Source organism: Urocitellus parryii, chromosome 2 (genome assembly GCF_045843805.1).
Source record: "Urocitellus parryii isolate mUroPar1 chromosome 2, mUroPar1.hap1, whole genome shotgun sequence".
Lineage (NCBI taxonomy): Eukaryota > Metazoa > Chordata > Mammalia > Rodentia > Sciuridae > Urocitellus > Urocitellus parryii.
Genome location: NC_135532.1, coordinates 181849575 through 181872071, shown reverse-complemented (window position 1 = coordinate 181872071; position 22497 = coordinate 181849575). Strand labels below are relative to the sequence as shown.

At 39.6% G+C, this 22497-nt stretch overlaps 1 protein-coding gene across 1 annotated transcript in view; it reads left to right on the top strand.

The window, feature by feature from the left end:
• The window catches only part of Lpp (LIM domain containing preferred translocation partner in lipoma), a 633514-nt gene that overhangs the window by 158283 nt on the left and 452734 nt on the right, over positions 1–22497 (top strand). Inside the window, exon 3 of the mRNA XM_026389376.2 lies at positions 2726–2789. The gene's annotated coding sequence lies outside the window, so the exon portion shown is untranslated. The remainder of the gene's footprint in view (positions 1–2725; positions 2790–22497) is intronic.

Below are 22497 nucleotides of genomic sequence, written 5' to 3'. Positions count from 1 at the left end.
TAAGTATCTTAGGGAGGCAGGTGAGAGAGTGCATTTAAAAATGTTCTTCCTTTGGGATTTGAGGACTAGAGTGGAGGACATTCCATATTTTCTTATAATGCCTGTGTATTAACCTAATATTTGCCTGTTTATTAACCTAAAATTTCGATTGCTTCTGTGGGGTCAGACTTCCAGGTTTAAAATTATGGCACTATCTAATTTAAACAAATCTTAGACCAAGTAATTCTCCTGCTACTACTTCCATGGGAAACATAGGAAAATGCACAAAAGCTAGAAAAAATAATTCTTGGTCTTTCCACTGTGGTTTAATCATAACATGGTCAAGACCTACGATGAGAGAAACACAAAAATGTACATTTCATACAACTTAGATTCAAAATATTTGGGAATTTTAGGGCTAAAACCAGAACACAGGTCCTTCATTTTCCACCCCGCTATTGTATTCATATTAATACCCCATCAAGGAAGAACATCTGAGATAGCAGAGTTAGAAGGTTGCCAGTTTATTGGCTGTAATGGAAGTTTTTACAGGGCTCTGTCTTATTGCTCAGCTATGTTACAGCACTTAAATATATCACACATCATGAGTTATCTTTATGCTGATGTAATGCCACTTAGACCTTTTGTTCATTATATTAGGATCATCAGGCTAAAGGTTATGCTGCAGAAAACTTGTCTTTCATGGGGTGTGGTGATCGATTCAAGATACCATGGTTTGTGAAAAACAGGTCTCTTTGCTTTCTACACTTACCATGTTCTTCATTTCCTTTCTCCTTTTTCTTTACTCCCTGTCATTGTTCTTGCTTCTCTTTCTCTCTCTTGTCTGAGCTTCATGTATTATTCCCTTTGTTTTATAAAATACAATAGATATTATTAATAATCCCCTAGCAGTCTCAACTAAGGTTTCATGAGTTTTGCTTTGCATGGATTCCAATTAATAGGTTGAACTTTTGCAAGTTTGATTATTTTTGGCTGAAATCACTTCTGGAGGTGAGAATATTTTCCTTGGATTGGAAGGTGATTTGACAAGGGCTGCAGCCATGCCAGGTCTGGTCAGCAGTCCTATAGCAGAGGCAGCTGAGGATATCTGACTTTATTTCTGAAAGGATAGGTTGGGATTTGCCAATTGTCCCAGATGTTTTTATGGGTTATGGAGAATTTTATCACATTATGAAATGCCCAGGAGCTACTGAGGACACATGAGGCTGAAACCGTGTGAAGAGGGCTGGAGAAGTTCATTGTTGGGAGACTTGAGCATTTCCCCTATGTGATTTATTGATGGAGGCCTTCATAAAACTCACTGGTGAGACTCTTGTTGTTTTATGACTTGTGTTTCGACACTTTGCCTGAGATGTTGCATCTGTGAAACTTCACTGGGGAGATCTGAGAAAGTGGTTATGGTAACCCTGCTTCGATCCCTCCTTCTGTCCAGCTTAGTAATGTGTCACCTTCTGGCTGGACCACAGATGTACAATTGGGGTAATAAGGTCTCACTGGTGTTACATAGTAAGGATGATTTGATTCATAAGGACCTTATGCAATATTGACCAAACTATAAAAAAACTTTAAAGATGATTACTGTTTAGCTTCTGGTAGCAGATTATGAGTTTTTTACAGGACATCTTATCAAACATATTCTTTTCTTAATCATGAATACTTTAGGAAAATTGGACATTTCAATAAAACTTCCCAGAGGTCTTATGCTTTTCAATAAATTGATCTGTTCAACTTTGTTCTTGACATTCTGTTGGAGTCTCCATCACTGAACCTAAGGCAAAGTTATAGGCACAAATATTAATATGATGTGTGATTCATCAATGGGTCTTTCATCTGAAGCTGTGACTCTTGCTTTTTAGGGGTTGAGGGGACATTTGATTTGATTTGATTTGTTTGTTTGTTTTGGATGTTTTGTCTTTCAGAACAAAAAAAAATTTGTGCTTTTTGTTGTTAGGTGAGGTCATGTGAAATTGATAGAAATATGATATGTTTAAAAACATTAGGTGCGCTTGAATTCAAGAAATACCCAACCCAGAGACAATTTCCATCATCGTGTGTTTATAACATTATATTTTAATCATATAAACATTGGAAAAATGTTATCATTTTGTATACTACCTTTATAGATAAGGAATAATGGAGGAAAACTTTCCAGAAAAAGTTTAACACAGGACAATTTCCTCTGTGAATTACATATTATAAACCTAATTTACATGGGAGGACATTGATGCTCATTGCTATACCAAGCCTTATGGACCAAATCAATGAGTTGTTTGGATTTTTCCCATCCACATAACATAGTAGAAGCTAAGATTTTTGGAAAAGATAGATCACTGAACCAGCAAGCAGAACCCCTGGTTTCAAATTCCCACTCTGCCATGTTCTAAGTACTGTGCAGTGGTGGGTAAGTTAATGCACTTTTTCTGAACTTAAGTTTCCATATCTGTAAATGTTGTGCAGTAATGGTCATTTCACACACTATTTGTGAAGTTAATTATGTGAGAGATGTTAGTTTCCTCTCCTCCTTTCTATCCCTTCTTTTCCCTCATTTAGAATAGAATAATCCCTTTGTGTTTCTTCATCAGTTGCTGTGGTGTGAAATGAGAAAATGAATGTGGAAATGTTTTGCACAACAAGAAACTGCTGTGCAGATATGAGAGGTTATGTTTATTGATGAAGAGAAATATACTTAGAGCTCAAGAGTAACTTCTACCTACTTCATTGACAGGCACTAGCACTTCGGTTGGCTGAACCTCTTGTCTGCTGTCTGCTCCAAGAGTCACCTGCTTGAGGTAAGAGAGGCATGGTGACTTCTTGCTCAGAAAACAAAGGCTCAGAGGCATCAGGGCCAATAATGCACAAGGTTGATGTCCAAGACAGTGACCTGCCTTCCATTTATGTCTTCCTAATTAATTTTCTTTTAAAATTCCTACATCTTAAGGTTCAATACTAAAAGCACGATTATCTGGACAGTATAAAAGATTCAGATTTAATGAGTATTTAATTATGTGTAATATGTTGTGTACTAGAATGTTCTTATTGTTTTATGGCATCTGCAGTTAGTATGTGTCAGGAGAACTTTTCACTTAGTCTCCTCGCCCTTCATCAAATGTATTTTTCACAATATTACGATGCCATAATTACCTGTCTCTGATGGGACCAAAGAATATTCTATCTGCCCAACTAATCATCTCAAAAAATATAATCCAATGTTGCAATAACAACAGCAACAAAATCCCAAGCACACAGATTATGAGTTAATCTTTTGAAGCCCAGCACCCATTAAATTGCATACCACTTTACTGGGGACCCATGCAAGGGAGGTAGGCCTTTGGCAGATGAATACATTGATCCGGAGTCTGCCCAGAAATGGAAATAAGTGTCAGGAAATCATTTTTAAAGAAGTGTCATAGTTGTATGATTTGTAGTGTGATTTTTTTTTTTTCTCTTGCAGCTAACCTGCTGATAGCTGCACCTCCTAGTGAGCTCTCCTGTGCAATTTTTTTAGAAGTCTTAGCTAAAGAAAAGGAGAAGTAGTCAACAGGATGTTCCATGTAGTTGTGTTAGAATGAACTTGGTGGAAGATGTGATATCATCATTTCATGTTCTGTAAAGATTAGTTCTCCTTAATATGTTGTTCATATCTTGGATATATATCATTCCATGACCTTGAACTACAAATATATGAGTTTAGTTGCATAGGCCTTTGGAAAATCTGAGGTTGGTTGGTTTTTCCCCAATTGTAGGACTTAGCAATTTGGAATTGAGTGGAAATTATGGTGTTAAGTTAATGCAATTTTCAAAGCTAACATTCATTATGTATTTTAAAAAAAGAACATACCATATACAAACAGGTGGATGGTGTACGGACTGGGAAACTTCTATAATTAAATCGGAGACAGCACCCACTTGTGGTTTTAGATTTTTTATTCCCTCATGCCTACCAAAGAGAGTGTTATTAAGGAAAAGATATAGAAAAAAATTAAAGAATATTTTTGCCCAATCTTTTAGTCTCAGTGTAATCCACAAAATGTCCCTGCAAAAACTCCTTTTCAATGTATTATTTTCACAGACAAATATATCAGAAAAGAATGTCCTGTAGGCATCTCTGTTCACAGTTTTGATAACTCTCACAGGCAGAGCTTGTTCATTTAGAAACTACAGAACCTTCCTCCAGATGCTAGCTGTTAAATGTGAATAGGATAAACTTTGAAAAATGGTTAACTCTGTCCCCTTTCTCCACTGAAATCCATCTTGAAACTACACAAGGTGTCTTAAGCCATGAATTATTCCAAAATCTGCTTGAAAGAGAGGAATTTTGTCTGTCTGGTCAACCCCCAACTCACCCATTTATCTGTCTACCCATGAATCTCAAATGTATCTTTTGGAGGTAGGAGCTGGTCAGGAAGGAAGGATGGAAACTTCTCAAATAGGCTGAGAAAGGTGGGGAGGTAAATGTTCTGGTGGTAATTAATGTTATCGGTGGCAGTCGGGAAGAAACAATAACGGCTTAAATAAATCATTAGATCTGACAGTAGAGGTGTCAACAGGTATAATCATTGTTTTTCTCTGTTTTCAGCGTTGATCTACTAACTTCGTCGTTTGTGTTCCCTGTCCCATTTCCAAACCAAATCTATTTAAAGCTGTACTCCATGGAATCTGAAATGGTATACCCTGTTTACTATTTAGAGTTGATACCTCATGTTCTTTAATAGGCAAGATCTGTTCTAGAACAAGGACAGGCTTCTGGACTCCTCTAGACTGATGATTTTCCCCTTATCTCCACAGGGTGATTCATTAACAAGGATGAATAATAGCTAATTAATTCTCATGTGCCTCTCTAGATTGCCAGAGTGAATTGTTTATTATAGTTTTGGGGAAACAGCCCTAGTCTGCCTTAAAAGACAATTATTTATTTCATAATTTATTTTGAAGGGAAGGCAGGGGCAGTAGTTAGAAATGAACTTACCTCTTTCGTTACTTTGGATAGAATCTCATTGTCGTTGAGATTGAATCAATGTTTTATGTGTCAGAAACCCTGAGAAGCTGCTTCTAATCTAAGCCCTGTTGTCAGTGATGGTCTCCTTGGGCAGGTCATCCTCCCCGTCTGAGGTCTGTTTCAGCATCTAACAATATACAGAGCTGATCCACTTGACCATGGCATTTCTTCTAGTTACATGTTCTATTCTCTATTATTTTATTTCCTTGTCGGTCCCTTCTCCCTTCTGCTGCCACGTTTCCAAAATCCAATGACTATTCCTGGGCTCTGTGTGAAAACATGCTTCTGTTTAAGTTTTATTTCTTTGATGAAGTGTATATGTCCCTTCATTTGTTGTTCATACCCTGGTTGTCCTCTAGTTCCAGTGTCAGCTAATTTCAAGCTAGAAAGGAGAATAAAACTCACCTTTCCCTCTCTGATAGTACTCTAGGCCTTGTTTTTAGAGGACCTGGTACCAACACTGCTGTTAACACTATTAGGAGGAGGGGGTTCCTCTTCTGTTGTTTCACTATTCTAGGGTGAATAGTTGCACCTATAAGGAAGTGTCAAAACATTAAAGCCAGAGAGGACTTCAAGACTCAATCTAACCAATTTTTCCATTTCAGAAGAGGAGATTTTGGGGTCAGGGCGGGAATCCAATTTCTCTAAGGGGTGGTTGCCAGTCCTGGGCTGTGGTTTCTTCTTTTCACTTCATAATTGTATCTTTGCTTTAGTTGAGAAATCTCTTCCTTTAAGTTGCTCTTTCTCTTCCCAATACTTAAGGGGTCATGTCTTTCAGACAAAACCAATCTCAAGGTTAATGTGAGATGTCCTTTGAAGCATAAATGGACTTGAAGCATCTTCATTCATTCCATACAGCTGAGGCACAGAGATTTGGGGCTGGCTTTTGCACTCTGTGTTGATTAGTACAATGTGGGTCCCCTTGTAGACCTTCCTCTACGAGGTTATTTGGCTCTGACCTCACAAACATCTCCGCCACTTTCCTCCTGTCCTTTTCTGATCCAATGTATTATACGAAAGCTGAGGATGAACTGTCAGATGGCTATGGACTGCACGTCTTTGGAAATATTAATAAAAAGAAGACAGATGAGAGATTGATATACAAGAAGACAGGAGAGTAAGACCTACACACTGATACGGAATTCAATGCCAGTACTGCCAATTGTTGGGGCCACCCAGGATTTATAGTAGTGTATCACACTTTTCACACCTTCTTGTTGCCTTAGGCTGAGAAGCAGCTGGTAAATTGTTATCAAAACTAAACCCTTATTTTCATGGGACTTCAAGGTCCAGAGAAAAGAATAGTAATTATTCATAAGGTAAAGATTACGGATCTGAACACATATATGAACCACATGGTACAGAGTCTAAGGTTCAAAACCTGGCTTTAATTAATTTGCTGTGACTTCAGTGAAGGTCTGGCCTTTCTCTGAGCCTCACTTTCTCCATCTGTGGTTTGGGTGTTGGTGGGTGGAGGAGAGGATGTCAAAGGTCATCCAAGCTCTGATTGTCATGAGTCTCAGATGCCTTTAAGCCCTCATAGCAAGGTTGCAACCATGCCATGTCTTGAATTGGAAGAGTGTGTGAATTAGACGTGGTGTGGCTCTCATTAGAGTTTCTATTGCCCATTTTTGCATCCATCAGACTTTTTAGTAAATAAACTTTTGCCTTCCAGTTGATAGTCTCCTTCCTGCTTGCCTAAGGCAGTAGTTTCTGATTTCTGTGTGTGTGTACACATGCCTACACACACTTGTGTTTGGGGTAGGGGGAACATTATGGAAGTTTGGGATACTCAGATGAACCTATGAACTATCTTAAAAAAAAAAAAAAACAACAAAAACCCCAGTGTATCTGCAAAGAATATTAGCTACAATTCCAGGAGTTTTATAGCTAACTCTGAAGGCCATACTTGAGATCTAGGGTAGGCAAAAAATGTTTTCTCCGTGGGAAGTCTGAGATGACATGTGGTTGGCACTCATTTCCTTTAGCTGTTGGATTTTTCCCACAGTTCACCTATTGTTCTGCTCTGGTTCTCAGTCTGGCTTAGAATGACTCTGGACATTTACACATTGTCAACTGTTAATTGATACTTTCATACAGAAATCTTACTGATTCATTAATTAATTCATTCTTTCACTCAAATGCACTTTGAACCCAGAATCTGCTAAGTGTTAGTTACTTTTAATACCTTACATTATTTTATTTAAGTTTATAAAATGGAAAGTTATTTCCTCCCCTTTTTTTTGTGTGTGTGCAAGGAAACCAAACTCAGGTTGAATAATTGTTCAGAGTTGTACAGTTAATAAAGTGCAAAGTTTGAGTTTAAATCTACATCTGCTCCAAAATACGTGACTGTCTTCAGAGATAACACTGAATATGAATAAGGACGATGAAGCAAGTTCATAAACCATGGAAATCTCTGGTAGAAAATGGTAAATGGGCCCCAGAGGAATACAGTGATTGTGTGCTGTGGGAGTTTGGTGAGGGACAAGATCACACTTTCTGAATCACTTATATGATAATTCAGTAATTAAATTCTTCTCCAAACCTTAAGGCCAAATAATAATAAAAAGAAAGACGTCGAACAGTTATATAAATGCACTATAAACAACTCATAGTTTCTCCTTATTTTTCAAACTTCCATCAGGTTAGTTGCCTCAGTAAGTGGGATGAGTAGACAAAGGATAATTGGGATCTTAGTGCCCTGATCATACTTGGAGTTATTGACGGAATTGGAATTTCAGGGCTCTGGGGAATCTGTTGTTGTTTTTTCCCTGTTATATTGAGCGTGGGACTTTAACAGAGATAGATTTCTGACCATGCCTACATCAGCACAAATGCAGATGTGAGCAGCTAGAATGTGGATTCTGCCAAATTGTAATGACTGCCACATGTGGAAAGCTAAAACTTGGTGCTGGTGACCCTCTTCGAGCACACGCGGGAGCCAGGAGAGTGAAAATCAGTGTTGGGGATGGCAGAGGCCTCAGAGCTTGTCAGGGGCAACACCTCACCTTACAGATGGGGAAGTGGAGTCTGATGGGGGGTATAACCAAAATTCAGGAAGCAGTTTAATGACTCCCTGGGAGTAATGATAGAACAAGAACCAGACTTCATGTCAGCACTACAATAATATTGACTGACAGTTTCTGACTTCCATTGTGACATACTGTCACTGATAGGCTGATATACCTGGATTTGGAACCCACCGTTATTGCCAACATGGCCTAACACAATGTTTATGATAACTTGGGGGGTCTCAGCTTTGTTGTTTGTAAAATGAAAATCATACCCTATCGATAAAATGATTGTGAGGATAAATGAAATACCTTTGTGCTGTTCAGTATACAGAGGTATTATTGCCTGTCATGGTGAGGTTCTAGAATGCTTCCAAAGTCTTACGTGTTTTCTGGTGGCGTTTTTGGGAAATGGAAATGATGGGTTTATGAGGACTTTAAGTGGTTTGATCTATTGATGGCTGAATGAATTACTGGGAGTTGGAGCCTAGTTAGAGGAAGGAAACTGGGGTGTGAATCTTAGAAGGGTTTATCTTCTCCCCCAACCCCAGTCCTCTCTCTGCTTCCTGGCGGACGCCTTGCCAGGAGGTAATCAGCTTTGCTCTTCCATGCCTTCCCCCATGATGTGCTGTCTCACCTCAGGTCCAGATCAATGTAACTGGCTGACCCTGGACTGAATCTGAAACCCTGAGCCAAAATAAACCTTTCCTCTTCTAAATTGTTCCTCTCAGGTACATTGGTCACAGAGACAGAAAAGAGACAACACATTGTCCATGTTATTAGTAGTCCTTATCAAAGCCCAATGAGACAGAAGCAATTATCTTATTTTTACAGAATTTGTTTCCTAACCTCATCATGACAGTTCTTAGGCTTTTGCTTCTCACAGTTCTGCCTTAGGACCATAGACATCAATAGCATTTTGGAGCTTGTTAGAAATGCAGATCTCGGGCCATACTCCAGACATCCTGAGTTAGAATCTGTGTTTTAACAAGATCCCCAGGTAGTTCACATGCTCATTAGAGTCTAAGAAGCATTCCTATAGGCCTGAGACCAATTTCAAGGATCTTGGCCATGACCTGCTGACAATGACTGGCACTCTGCCTGCATTCTTGGGGCATGCAGTACCCAGACCTTCAGATAGCAGCAGGGAACCCTGGGAATCACTCCCAGGGAATAACCGAGGACCAGCTTGAAGGGATCCAGCAGGCTTTATCTTTTCAACGCCCTTCATTTCCTCAGAAGTACTATTCACAAGGGGTCAAACCTGATTGGATTCCAAGTCTTTCCTATCCCAAAGTCCATGTTCTTTTTATTAAATCACAGTGTCTCAGGCAAGAGGAATGCTGGGCTGTGTGTATGATAACTCTGCCTTCCCCATAGTGTGAATGTTTCAACACTGGCTGTTTTACTCTATTACTCAATTCCTAGAGGGGAAGAATTAATAAAAAAAAAAAAATTAAAAGGAGCTTGAGCTGAAAGCCAGGATCCTGCAGCTTAATCAGTTATTTTCGTTTTTTAATGAGGGTGACTATTGTGAAATAAGTAATTATTAATTACTCAAAACTAATGAAATATTTTAGTTTCCTTGCTCAAAAAGCATATGGAAGCTAAAAGAAAGCATATGGGTGTTTTTTTGGGAAGCATATTGGTGGATGGACAAATTACAGTGGTGCCAATATGCCTTTGCTTTCTGGCTGGGGCCATCGCTACGTGTGCTGGCATCTCAGTCTTCATGTGTTTGGAGAGATTTTTTTTTTTTTTTACAAAATTCCTATCTGATGTGTTCCTTGGGTTGCCTCTAGAGTTCCACAGCTCTGCCTCATAAATCTTTCTACCGTGCTTGTGCTCAGACATTCCCACGTGAGTGTCTACTCAGTATAAAACCTTTGCTATTAGTAACTATTGTGGGTCTTCCCTCCAGATGTCTTTTTACTTCTGTAGTGGACAGAATGGGCCTGTCCAGCTGAAGTTAGAGTCCATCTATGCAGTGGTAAAAGCAGAATCCTAAGAGAAAGAAGAACTAGGACCTCCTTGCTTCATCAGGAACTCGGTGCAGCCCACCACTGAAGCTCCATGTGCAGATATCTTTCTTGTAAAATTGGAATGATGATGCCAGGGCTCCTTAGTTCACGGGCATGGCTGTTTATCCAATTTGTAGTGCATCCCCTTTGTTCATCTTCTTCTTTCCTTTACATCCCTTATCTTTTTCTGTGTATTTGGTCAGTCTGATGAAAAGCTTGATGGATTTGAAGGTGATTGAAATGACTTGAAATGATTTGTGTGTGTGTGTGTGTGTGTGTGTGTGTGTGTGTTTTGTAATGATCAGAGGCAAAATGATTTTTTTTTTTTTTTGGTGGGGGTTACCGGGGGTTGAACTACAGAGCACTCAGCCACTGAGCCACGTCCTCAGCCCTATTTTGTATTTTATTTAGAGGCAGGGTCTCACTGAGTTGCTTAGTTCCTCACTTTTGCTGAGGCTGGGTTTGAACTCGTGATCCTCTTGCCTCAGCCTCCCGAGTTACTGGGATTATAGGAGTGTGCCACCGCACCCAGTGCAACATGATATGTTTGAGAAGGTTCCTGGCTGAGTGTCAGAAAACCAAGGTTCTGTACCAAGCTGACTTCATAAGCTTTTACTTAGGGCCTACAATCAATTTAGCTTGCTGAGAAGTTGAAGGAGGGAGCTGGCAGGTATGTGGCTGTGAGTTTGATCCAGGGTCAGTCAGGACCCAGTATAATGTGTGAGCTAATAATGCACTTGGGGAGCAAGAAAATTTGGAGAACTCTTTCTTCATGGAGGTTTCTTATAGAACCAGTGACTGGAATTGGCTTTGAAACATATTTACATAGGTTTTGATAAGACATTACCTGGAGCTGAAGAATAAATCTGCAGAAGGTAAGAGAGAATCTATTTGAGGCAGGACCCAGAAACAGGAGAATATCAGGCATGACTAGAGAACTAGGCATAGTTCACTGAATTGTGTACTTGAGAAAAATCACTTCATTTCTGGTGGACTTTCAGTCTTTTCATCTGTAGCATGTGAGCTGTGGACAGATGGTTCTCAAGAAGTCTCAAGATCTCTGGCTAGAGTTCTACAAGATCTCTTGTCCTCGGGCAGATAAGTCACTTAGCTGAACCTGGCAATTGAATAGCAGTGACAAAGCAAGGCCCAGAACCCTACTGCCTATTCCTATGTCAGTGCTCCTCTTACTACCCACAGGGTATGCCAATGTGGGTGGGTGGGGTAGACATTGCTCTAATCTTTACTGTATGAAACATGGAGTGTTAAAGTTTTTCGAGAGATGGGATTTGTAAGAGACTCATCTATCCCACGATTGAGGACCCTTCTGCTACAGAAAGCCAACTTATATGTTATGCATTTCCCTCCTTGATGTTTTTATGGTCCTTGATTCCTTATCTGAAAGACCAGCATTACCTTCCTCCAAGGGAAATCTTCTCTGCCAAGCTTGTTTCTGAATCCAGTCTTGGCTTTCTTTCTTTTTCGTTTCCTTTTCCTTTTTCTTTTTTACATTTGTTCTTACTATGTTGCCCAGACTGTCTTCCAATTTCTGGGCACAAATGATTCTTCTATTTTAATGTCCCCAATACCAAGACTATAGGTGTTTCCTGTGCACCTGGCTTGAATTTTATTTTGTATTGCCACCTTTTCATTTTCTGCTGCTCTGATTTCTCTGGCACAATGCTCTGGGCACAGTGTTCAATGAAGGAGCACATGTCCATGTTCTTCAACAGTTTTTTCCTCTGTTTATTGCTTATTCTGAAATAGACGTGACATATAGGCTTGTAGACCTTCAGAACTGGAAAGGGACTTAAAAACACTGTGTAGTCCAGCCTCCCTCCCAGAGAAGAAATGACTTACCCTACTTACCTAATTAGTGGCAGGTCTGAGAATGGTGCTCATATCTGATCAAACATTAGAGAGAAGATTGGTGCTTGAGTCTCTCCCTACCAGCGGATCTTGGCTGTACTCTGTCATGAAGACCATTAGTAATAATGTGGTCCAGGTGGCACTGGTGCTGTATTAAGCAGATGGAAGTCAGCAGACACTCACTGGCTGTCTATTACGTGACAGGGCCTGTGCTGGGTACTTTGCCAGAGTTCAGCTTGGTCAACTGTCAAAATCTAGGACTCCCATTCCTGTATGAGAGAGACCAGTCTTTGTAAAGAGGACATTTAACAAAACTCTTACCTGTAAGCTTGGTAAAACTCAATATAGTGGATAGATCCTTCTCTCCTAGAATCTTGGTTCAGAGCTCTGCAGAATGGCATGTAGGAATATTTTGAGAGGCTTGGATGGTGGAGACTAGTGAAAAGAGGCAGAGATTATGATCTATACTGAGACCTGTGGTCACCTGGGTAAACAGGGGATTCAACTCCCCAACCCTCTTCTCCATACACGCATTTCTGAATCTCTAGAGATCTGGGACTTGAGTCCCTATTATTAGTATTGGATCTCACTTATATCTTATATATATTGGATATTATATATTGGATCTCACTTATATCTTCTTATATCTTACTCTCTCCCCTTTCCTAGCGAGGCTTGACCCCAATGAGAATCTATTTTCTTCCCCCTCCTATTAATTTTTTTTTCTATTTCTTTTGCTGCTCCCCCTTCTTCCATCTCCTGAGTTAAACCTGGTGGCCTAAGTCTTAAAGGCTCTCCCATGTCACAGTTCTCTGGACTGGGCCATAAAAGAGTTGGCAGGGAAGATGATCCACAAATCTGTTAAATACATAGTAAAAATAGCTTATGATCTATGGGACTCGGTATTAAGCAAGTTGATATTAACGAGGTTTGAGTGCTTCTCTGAAATGTGGCAGCTGCACACACGTACTGGCTGCTTCTCCTCCCTACCTCTGGCAGCTTGCGAGCAGTGTTGCCATGACACTCTCTGGGCTCTGTTTAGATCAGCTATTTTCTGAAGGAGTCCCTGACCTTCCCCACAATAGAAACCATTGATGTGGTCATGTCAGAGTCTCCTCGGGATCTGTGTGACTGGTGAGCCCTCAGTGGTTACTTGAAAACTGTAGGATGCAGACATGGAACATTTAGGAGCAAGAAGGGCTGTTAAATGTTCTTACTCTCACTGGATGTGTGAGGATGGTGTGGTCCATTGAGTGGAAGTGATTTGCTCAAGGTCATAGACTGAAATAGAAACAAGGCAGGGACAGGAACCCAGATCTCCTGATTCTTAGCCTGGTGCTATTCCTACTGTATTACACTGACCCATGCCTAAGTGCCCTCTTAGCCATGAAGGCTGTGACTGGATCAGGCCCAAGGATTATGCTGTTCCCAGGAATAGAAGATGAGAAAAGGAAGAGTAACCCAGCGCAGAATAAGGATATGAGGGGAATGGTATGTGTCTGTGTCCCCCAAAGTTCATGCTTCGGAATCTTAACCCCCAATGCAAAAGTTGGGAAGTAGAGCCTGATCAGAGGGGACTGGGTTGAGAAGGTTCTGCCCTCACGATTGTACAATGCTGTTGTTGGGGAGGTGCATGAGTTATCTCAAGAACAGACTTATTATAAAGATGAGTTTGGCCTCCTCTTGCTTTCTTCCTCTCTTACCTTTCACTTTCTACCATGGGATGTTGCGGCACTGGGACCCTGGCCAGATGCCAGTACTGTGCTGGAGTTCATGGACATTTTATAAATGACCTGGTCTCATGAATTCTGTTAGAGCAACACAAAACGGCTAACACAAGGAGTAGGACACCCAGTAAGTGCCTGAGGTGCCAGTCAGCTCTCAGTGCCCATTTGCAATGCCTTTCTAGGCAGAACTCTTCCATCAGATCCCACAGGACCAGTGGATGCTTGCAGGGCAGGGAAGATAATGTCATGCTCTCTGTTGCTCTGAACCCTTTCTTTCCGTCACATAAGAGCTCACTTAAAACTCCCAGTATAGCCATTCATTGTCAGTACCATACTTTATTACTATTATTTTTATATTTTTTATATATGGTAAGTATTATTCTAAAAATTCATATGTGAAATGCTGTTTTCTCCATAAAGTCCTAGAAGACAGAAGAATTTTCCTCCTTCCTTTTTTTCCCTTCCTTTTTGTCTATCAATCATGGCACATGGCAGGGACCTAAACACAAAGATTGAGCATCTAGTAAATTTTAGCTGAGTTGAATTTATTTGGATTACAGATGACCTCTAAAAAATTGTTATTAATTGCTGGTAAAAGTTGTCTAAGTGTTCTCACCAATGTAGATTAAGATTTTGTATGTTCTTATTTAATTTCCATAAAACTCAATATGCTTTTATTATCCTCATTTTGCAGTGAAAATATGGAAGTCAGGTGACCTGTTCAAAATCACCTCCAGTAATATGTGCTAGAGAATTGATTTGGGTCTAGATGTTCTGTCTACAAATATTATAATTTTACTTTTGCTCCACCCCAGGATGTACCAATGAGGCCTTATTCCTTGCAAGTGGTTCAGGCTCCAAGCAAGAAGTCTCCAGCCTTTTTGGGTTGTAACATATCCCCTTAAGTGTTTGGGGAAATAATTATAAGGCCTAGGGTTCAAACAGTAATTTATTATGCTTTGGGCAACACTTTAGCTGATTTAGTTTTCTAGTAAGCCAGGGGGGAAAATACTGCCTTTCTTTCTTTTTAAATTTGAAATAAGCTTTGAAATAGTTTGCAAGAGTCCTTTAACATTTAACAAATTGGGGTACTGACAGAATATGGAGGAAAGGGGTGTCTGTCCTAGATGACTTGACTGAGTGAAGAACAAATTCACCATTTTTTTTTATTATGAAAAAGGATGCAGAATTTTTTTCTGTGTTTTTTTATTGATGCATTCTAGTTGTTCATAATAGTGGGATTTGTTACCTATTCATACATGTATACAATATAATGTATAATTTGGCCAACATCATCCCCAGTGTTTCCCCTTGCAGATGAAGGAATTTTTGAATGTTACCACTAAAATCCAGAGTTTTGAATATTTCTGTTTTTGTAAGTTTTTCTCAATATTTTCCATATTGATTAGAGAATGCCCATGATGCTTTCCTAAATTCTATAGGATTCAGTGACTTTGATAACATTTGTATGTTTTCTGAAAGAAAATCACAAGTGTGGACCAGTCTTCTTTCTCGCTGTATGTACTCAGAACACCATTGCCTCATTTAAATTTCAGTGCAGAGGCAAAGCTGATCTGTAGTAAGTATTATATCTTGTTATTTATAGATCTCATGTTTCCTTTTTGTGTCTTTCCAGGTGTTTAAGAAGGAGGATGAGTTGAATAATAATGGTATGGTGTCCAGATAGAAAGTTGAATACCAAAGACAAATATGCATGTAGATCTATTTTTATATATATTTTTTTGTGTGTGTGTGCACGTGTAAGTGCGTGTGCGCTCATGTGTGCGTGTATGTGTTCAGATGATGGTTTATTCATAGTTTTCACAATTTGGAAGTACATAATAACTTTGGAATTAACAAAGAGAAAAATTATTTGAGGAAGAAAAATTATTATTATGTTTTATTTAAGAGTTTCAGGTAAAGCAAAAAGTTAGAAAATTGTATCAGTTGGTAGTAGATGAGAGTCAAACACTATGTACTTCCTTTGAGAAGAAAGTTTGTCTTGGGAATCTTAGCATCTCATACACTTCCTAAATTTCTTCAGCCTTGATTGATACCCATGGTTTGCTTAATTCAATTGAATCAGTTTGCTGTGCAGCAGTGGTTCTGGGAACATGTTATTTACTATAAATAGTTCAAAAGAAAGAAAGAGAAGCAAAAGGAAACAAAGAAGTAAAAAGCAAAAAAATCCCCCCTTGGCACCTTTCTTGCTTGGAACATACCTGCTTTTCTTTAGAATTTCTTACATGTGTGTCTGTTTCCCAGGTAGATTTGGAGCACCTGGAAGACAAAAGGGGCATTTTATGTCTGTTTGGGACAATGGTTTTGGGAGCTCAAGTGTAGTTAGTTAAAATGATTTTTATAAAATCTCTTGCTTCGAGTTTACAAACTTATTCAGAATCTCTTTAGAATTCATCCCATTATTCTTCAAATCCTTCTGCATCATAGACTTTCTGTGGAATGAGGTCCATCTGCCTTCTTTCAAAAGAAAGGGGTACTTCAGGAGTGAAATAGCCTGTTTACATACTGGCCCAAACTGTTAATGCTAGAAAAGGTTTCATATATTATAAAATGTTACGGAGCTAGAAAAAAATATACACACATAATATATAGAGTGCATATATATGTACATATATATATATGATCTGTTCCTTGTCACAATATTTAACCCAAAGTACTATTTACAGTAATGAATCAAAATGTCAGTTTTAAAAATATGAAGTGTCAAAGTGTTCCCACGTTGCAGAAAAGTTTGATGTGACAGTTTGTTAATCATATGACTATTATATCAAACGTGTCTCACAATGTTTTTTTGATCAACGCTCTCTCTGGTAGGCTCCTCACACTTTTTTGTTGAATTCTTAGTTCAAGTTACTAACCCAAGGAGCACATTTAGGTTACGTGTCTCCCACACCTCACACAAATGCTGCTATGTTTTTCTGTGCTTAAAGCTGAATGGATTTCACATCATTTTAGAGTGGTTTGATTTTGTGCCTGACACATTTATGTATAGTAGCTTAAAAAAAAATCTCTACTGTAATTTTGCTGTTTTCATTGCAGAACCATCATATGAAACTTTGACTTATAGAATGGACGTTTTGTGTTTCTCTGAGCTGGGTTTCCCAGGGTATCATTTAGCTGTCTGTATTTGTTAGTGCCCACTCTGACCTTGGATGTGCTTTTTGAGTTTGGCTTGGCACATTCATTATATCAACTCCTTCATCCTTCTCAAAGGACTGAATTTTAGGACACAGATATTATATATTTGGGAAAAGGCAACACAGTTTCTTTTAAGAAAATTTATGGTTGTGTTATTTACTAGCTGTCTGTCCATGGACCGCACTTAATCTCTGTGCCTCAGTTTCTTCTGAAGAGTTATTAAGTGTGAAATTAGATTAGGTCAGAGAATTTGTAAACTTGCCCTTTAAGAAGCCTCAGAGAAGCCTCCAATGATGGGGTGTGTGCAGGGGGGCAGTGAGGGCTCTGGGCAAGCCCAGTAATTCTGCTATTGATTTGATAAAAGTTAGAGTATTTTGTACTATTTCATTTAAACAAAAGGTTCCACTGCCTGGCCTGATGGTAGTTGGTCACCACCTTCCTTGTTGATCCAGAGCCTGCCTTCTCACTCTGTGGATGATTTCCTGCAACTTTTCTGTGGGTGGCAGTACTGATGGTCATGGCTATCCTGGCTTCTGTGGGAGTTCTTCTAGTGCTCAGGATTCTCCATAATGAAATTTGAGCCAGGGGTTACTGGGACCTCATCTGAATTTGATTTTCATCTGTCCTTCCTACCATTTTAGCTTTCATAGACTTTACAAGTTAGTAGATTTTCAGTTCGTTAAAGACCATTATTTAGAACAAGTAGAGACAAGAAAGTACAGAAGCTTTGGCAGGTCTTTCATCTGGTTCTGGTCCAGTATATGCACTTTAGTATTATATGCAAATAAGTTTCAACCAGTTTGAAGAGGAGGGTGGACACCTGCAATTTGAAATCTTAATTCATTCGTGAACTTCCACTCTCTGGTGTCTCCCTTCTTCCCCATAAGCACACTGTCCTGAGATCCACTTTACGTGGTATATCCCTGTGTATATTCCCAGTAATGGTGGATACTCGAAAAGGAAAAAGGCAGAAATTGTAAGAATGACAAATGGTCCAAGGGAAAGAAGTAGTAATACTCCCCCAAAGTCTGTAAGTATCAATATAACAAAATAAAATTGCAGAAAATGTTTTATAATGGATAAAAAATGGGATAGAGACTCTGGCTATTTTGCCAGATGCCAAAGTATCATATCTAAAGTTCCTCAGCAATCAAACTGAGGGATCAGTTTGATTTAACTCTTTCAATAGCTGAAATCCATAAAGAAGAGAATGCCGTACTTCTGTGAATGACACCGAACACTTTCTTGGAGTGAAATTCTCTAGTAACAAATCTCATAAAAACTGATTTCAGATATAGCAGCTGAGTGCCAAGTCAGCAGTATTCTTTCCCTAAGTCATATATCAGTCACTAGGGATGCACCTGAGTTTATGGGAGAGGGCTAAACCAAAATCCATGTATTGCATATTTATACAAAATCCAGGAGTGATTCCTTGTTTGCTGCTTGAAGAAATTGATGAAATGAGGCAAAATATTGTAAACAAATGTTGAACTCTAAAAACACAGTTACAAATGAAACAGAAAATGTTCTGTGTATAGTTTTGTTCAAAGTAGAACAGTATAATGGATTATTTGGCTAGAGGTACGACAGAACAAACCAAAACTCAGCATGTTAGCTCAATTGTTTGTTTTGATTTCTTTTTGCCTTTCCCCCCTTCCTTGTTAATGTTTAAAGTCCTTGAATTTAGGAGCTTGTCTGTCCTTTTGCCTGTTTCCTGGGGCCTGGAGTCACATTTGAATTTGATAAATATTCAGAGAATGGATAAAATAATTTATGAAAGATAGCATATTGAGGAAAAAAATGACATCATTCTGGAAAAATTCTCATATGGCCACTTCTAAACTTCCTGGTACTTTTACTACATGGTTACTGAGTTTGACACTTTTCTGAGTATTTGCATCATTCGCTCAATTCTGACAACTGAACTTTGAGGAAGTTACTGTAATTATCACCATGTCACAGGTGAGAAATTGAGAACCAGTAATGTTATATAGTTTACCCAAGGTTGCATGGTTTATGACAGATAATCCAGGATTTGAACGCGGTTACTTTTTCTCCAGCAACTACTCTCTGAACTACTACTAAGCAGTATTGTCTCTGCATAGTCATCATAATTAATGGCACCTTTTGTTCTGCCTTCTTGTGTGTTGGGAGACTAAAACAAGATGGTATGAAAAGATGGTGTGAAAGCTTTAGAGAGAGTGAATCAACTGGTGAAATAGAGTTAGCGTACAAATTACTTCTAACTGGGATGGAAAACAGGGACTTAAGAAGGAAAACTTCACCAGGGGGGTGGCAGTGACAGTTGGGTTGGCCTTAACATTATGAGATTTTGATGAATGGAGACTCTTTCTAAGGGAAGGGAGTAAACAGTGGGAGAAGTACCCATCTAGTGCTGTTTCATTTAGCAAATCTTATCCCAAACAGTGCGTAATGATGAATGGGGAAGGGAAGGTGCTTGTGGTGCAAGGAGAGGAAACCGCGAGGAAGGTCCTGAATGGGAAGGTGAAAGCATAGCAGAAGCCTTTTCATATCTTGCAGGAGTTCAACTCTGGGCAAACTGAAGAGACCTCCTTACCCTTACATGCTTTAGCTCATCTGTTTTTAATGCATCATCCATAAATATTAGTCCATGAGGGTTCCACTCTAGACAGAGCAGCCACATAAGCTGGAAAATGCTATATCCTTTGGCGCCCTCTTAGTGCTGACAGCAAGCATTAGCACGCTCAGTCTTTTAGGAAGTCCTGTGGGAAAGCAGTCATCTTGTTTACTCTGACTCTGACCTTGAGAGTTTTTTTTTTCCTTTGCGCAACTCTGGTCAACATCCCTTAGAAAACACTCTAGGAGTCTGGCACCACTGTCCATGACTGTAATCCCAGCGGCTCTGGAGGTTGAGGCAGGAGGATTGCAAGTTCAAAGCCAGCCTCAACAATTTAGCAAAACCCTGTCTCAAAATTTAAAAAAAGAAAAAAAAATTAAAAAGGGCTAGAGATGTTGCTCAGTGATTGAGTGCTCCTGGGTTCAATCTCTAGTATCAAAACAAAACAAAAAGAAAGAAGGACTGAAGGAAGGAAGGAAGGAAAGAAAGTAAGAAAAACATTCTAGAAGACCCACTTCAGCTAACCAGCTGGGCAGATTTTGTGTTCACTTTCCAACAAGTTGTGCTTCTTCTGAACACAGGTCACCTTAGGGCAGAATTAGATCCATTCTCAGGGCAGCCAAAAGTCCCATTCTGAAAGAAGTTAGAGCACATTTGCCTACTGAAATTGTTATGTGTCATTTAGAAAGAAAGCTGTGCCTAAGATTACAAACCCGAGGACCTGCAGCCCCTCTGACAAAGTAAAAGCGAGAAGCAGGAAGTGAAGGAGCCTGGGGTTTTGAAATGGAATGTGCCTAAGAATGATAGTTACCAACCACAAGAAGTCCCCTAGCCTGCAGCCCTGAGAACATATTAGAAGAAATACGTTTAAGAGCAATAATTTATCTGTAGGCCCCAGAGAGGACTCCGTGTCCTTGGCATTCTTTCACCCTGTGTTGGACTGTATGGAGTGCCTCCTTCAGGCAGGGTAGGGTGTGAGGAACTGCCATCTGGGATTACCCCACTTAGTCCCTCAACAATCCACCTGCATCAGGATTATTCATCTCTTATGGATAAGGATAGTGAATCCCAGGTGTCTCACTCATGTTGTTTGACATCTTGGACGTTTGCTTTGTACCTTTCTTTATGTATCTGTCTGCTGCACTTGTGATCCCCTAGGAAGGAAATGAAGTACTCACGAAAGCCTGTGAAGGTGTCTGCAATGCTAGGCCTGAATCTATGATGATACTCTTGCTCCTTCTGTCTCCTCCTCCTCCTGCTCTACAGACTCACGCTGGGTGCAGGTAGCTTCCGTGTCCATCTATGTGCTTACGTTGCTGGACTGTCTCCCCTGTGTGACCTCACTGAACTGTTTAGATGCAGTCCCTCACAGGACACCTCTTCTTGAGCACATCTTCTATCCCTTCTCTGCTGATATGGGTTCAGTGTTAATGTCACTTTCTCCCTCTTTGGTATACAAATGTTACCTTCTTGCTAGTTGCCTAGGTTTTGTTTTAACTTTCCACCCACACTTTTTGAACTTGGCATGCATTGGAACCACCTGGGGAATCCCACCCTCAGAGGTTATGGTTCAGTAGGTCTGAGGCAGCGTGGGAGGATTCGCATTTCTGTTGCGCTCCCAGATGATGCAGAAACTCTCAATTTGTGGGCTCACTGTGATTAGTGCTCTTGTAAAATACAGGTCAAGACCCCTGTTTTCCAGGAAATTTAACTAGCTGTTTTAACCCAAAGTGAAGCTTCCTTCCTTCCCCTTCTTCCTTCTTTCCTTGATTCCCTCCCTTGTTTCTCTCTCTCTTCCTCTCTCTCTCTTGTCCAGCTAGCTGGATGGCCTATTCTTTCCTTTCCCCTTTTACTGCCCCCCTTCCTTCTTGTGTCTGGTAATCACTTAGATAAGAAAATCAGCTTTGTAAAAATGAGCCAAAATCTGGTTAAGAAATCTCAAACTCTTCATCACATCCTGTCCTAGCCTCTTTCTAGCTTTGTGTTCTTGAGCAAACCCTATCTTAGGGACTTTGGGTGATCTCATCTCTGAAATACTTATTCTATTTTTTCTACTGCCAAGACTCATGGAAAAAAAAAATCAAATGAATTAGCAGATATATCAAGCCCTATACAGATGCAATGGTGTTCCTAGTAAATTATTGTTGGTGTTTTGTTTGTTTTTATGCAGTTTGACTCACTTTATCATTAATGATGAGGCATCAAAGTTTTCACTGACAGGTGGAGAGGTAGGTAGGGATGTGGAGATTTCAGGAAATCTCTTTTAGGTTCCTGGAAGTGATTCTCACACCAGTGCTTGTGAGCTCAGGTCAGAACAATATTACATTTACAGTGTAAATTTTCTCCTGCAGACTATGATAATGATTTTGAGTATTACAACCATATTCTGAACTTCTCATGTGAACTTGAGGAAAGCAATGAGACCTCAAGAGAGGTTACGATTTACAAGGGCTTGTAGGGTGATTGTTATGGGTAAATTTATAAATCATTAAAATTTAGTTTTCTCCAGCAAGAATATCATACAAAGAAAGTATCTTCCAGATTTTAAGAAAGTGCATTCATTCCTCAAGTACCTATTCTACAAAGCCCAGTCCTAACACCAATACATAAAATAGGGCTATGGGTACTTCCTTTCCCATTGGAGGCCAAGATTCAATGGGAGACACATGAAACGAATTATCAGTGATATAAAGCAAAAGTACTAGGCGACAAAGGAGAGGTAAGGGTAGCAGGCTGGGGGAACCTGCAGGTGAATGTGGGTATGGGAGGGGCTTACTGAAGGAGCTGGTATTTGAACACACTTTTAAGACTGACAGGTTTCAGCAGATGAACTTCTGGGTAGGAACTTGCCAATGAAGGAAGCGTATGTCAGTATTTGAGAATTTCCTACTGTTTTAGAACTGAGGTTCTAGGGAACGTGATACATACAAATATGAGAATATCTCTTTTGAAGACTCTCTGCTAATATTCAGGTCCATGTGACCATGCTTATTTTATTTCCTTTGCACTTTACTCAATTCTTTGAAGGATGCTCCTTTGGCTACTTTTTTTTTTTTTTAAATAGTAGATGGACACAATACTTTTATTTTTATGTGGTGCTGAGGATCGAACT